This window comes from Hippopotamus amphibius, chromosome 2 (genome assembly GCF_030028045.1).
Source record: "Hippopotamus amphibius kiboko isolate mHipAmp2 chromosome 2, mHipAmp2.hap2, whole genome shotgun sequence".
Lineage (NCBI taxonomy): Eukaryota > Metazoa > Chordata > Mammalia > Artiodactyla > Hippopotamidae > Hippopotamus > Hippopotamus amphibius.
The window spans coordinates 73,154,290-73,156,612 of record NC_080187.1 but is presented as its reverse complement, the minus strand read 5'-3'; positions in this window follow the sequence as shown (position 1 = coordinate 73,156,612).

Genomic DNA, 2,323 nt, shown 5'->3' with positions numbered 1-2,323 from the left:
AACACCATAGAAAAGTAAAATTAATAATTTAGTGTTATATATATGAACATGGAAACATCTAAAAAAATATATGGTAGACTGGAAAAGGCAAAATGCAGAAGAATTCATATAGTATAAGATCATGATACCATTTATCTGGATTTCATAACTCAACAAAAATTAACATATAATGCTTATAATATATAATACATGATATATAATGACTATAAATATAGTTTCATATACATGAATTTGTAAAATCGATAGCATAATAGATATAAAATTCAGAATAGTGTTTACCCTTGAGCGCAGGAGGGAAACTGGAGCGCAAGGAACAGCACAGAAGGGGTTACAGTTGCATTGGTGATATTTTTGTCCTTAAAATTGATAGAAGGTACACAGTTATTTGATTTATCATTTTTCTTGATAATCATATATCCTTTTTATGATTGTCATATGTCATAACTTAAATGTACACAGAGCAAAGATGTAGAGAAAATTATTCTACTTAAAGCAAGATCAACTTAATAACAGAGATGGCAGGCACTTTGATGCTTATAGATGATTAAGAAGATATGAGGAAATCTATGACAGAACAAAGGACTATTTTGTTAAGAAAGAAATTCTTGTTCACATGCTGAATTTATTCCACGCTAGTAAAAAATTATAGTATTATACATAATTTAAAAGTTAATATGATAATTGCAATTAACAAGACCAAAGATATTGCTTTGGAATTAAAAACTGGTTCACTTGAATAGCCAGTTGTTTTATTACATTCTATAGACCAATAAATGAAGTGTTTCAGTGTCCTGCTTCCTAGATCCTAATATTGAATTCAGTTGCCATCTGATTTGGTTCCTCAAAACTCAAACCCATACATCCCAGGGCAGCCATTCTTTCATTCATTTTCCTTGAGATTCTTTATTCCGGCACATTTTTCTGCTCTGTTTTCCAAGCTCTTTAAACTTTATTTTATGTTTCTAATTAGAGTACAGTTAGATACTTAATGATAACTTACATGTAGCATACAATAGAGAAGAGCACAGGTTTGAATCCTAACTCCTGCGCTCAACTTTGCAAAGTCATTAAAGTTCTCTATGCCTCTGTTTCCTTATCTGAAAAATGAGGATAATTGTAACACCATCCACAGAGGATCACTGGAGTAACATTAACAGAATTACTGTATGAAAGTGCTTAGAATAATGCCTGGAAAATAGTATGTGCTATATAAGTGTTTGCTATTATTATTATTGTTAGTAATAATACTAGTAATAATAGTAATAGCGGTAATAGAGTAGTGGTAGTAGTAGCAGCAGAAACAGCAGTAGTAGTAATGGTATTAGTGAGCAAATTCCAGCTACATATGTATAATATAATAAACATGTATAATATATATACATTTATATATATGTCTCAAGCATCACAGTGCTGTTTTAGTAATTAAAAATTTCAGGACTTTCTAGGTGGCACAGTGGGTAAAAATCCGCCTGCCAATGCAGGGGACACGGGTTCAATCCCTGCCCCAGGAAGATACCACATGCCGCAGAGCAACTAAGCCCGTGCACCACAACTATTGAGCCTGTGCTCTAGAGCCCATGAGCCGCAACCTTTGAGCCCATATGCCGCAACAACTGAAGCCCACGCGCCTGGAGCCCGTGCTCTGCAACAGGAGAGGCCACCGCAGTGAGAGGCCCGCGCACCACAAGGAAGAGTAGCCCCCACTCGCCGCAACTGGAGAAAGCCCGTGTGCAGCAATGAAGACCCAACACAGCCAATAAAATAAATAAATAAATAAATTTATAAACAAAAAATTTCAAAGGCATAAAATATTCAGTTACACTAATATGTCTAGGAATTACATGCCTGTTATATATCGTGTATATGCCTGGTATGTCTAGGAATTTAGGAGTTGTATATCTGGTGTGTCTAGGAAAAAAAAATATATATATATATTCCTATTGATATGACAATGAATTTTTCAAAGAAAACTGTAGTATACACTGTCCTCAGTTTAAACTTGAAATTTTTTTGGTGAAGAAATTCTCAGAATGAGCAAACTGTGCTGTGAGATTTTAAAGAAGAGTTTATAATCATAACTGAACTTTCGGAGGTAACACCCCATATTATGTTTCATAGGTGATTCCTAGAATAAAGTCTTCTTTAAATGTGAATAAACACTAAATATAATATTCAATATCCCATGCACCATTTTTCCTGAGTGACAGGCTTGCATCAAAGTACTCAGGTACATCTGACATGTGTGCATGGCCATTGATCCGTATGGCTTTCCACTGCTCTGCATGGCTGCTGCAAACCTTTGGAAGAGGTTTGGTCCAGAGGC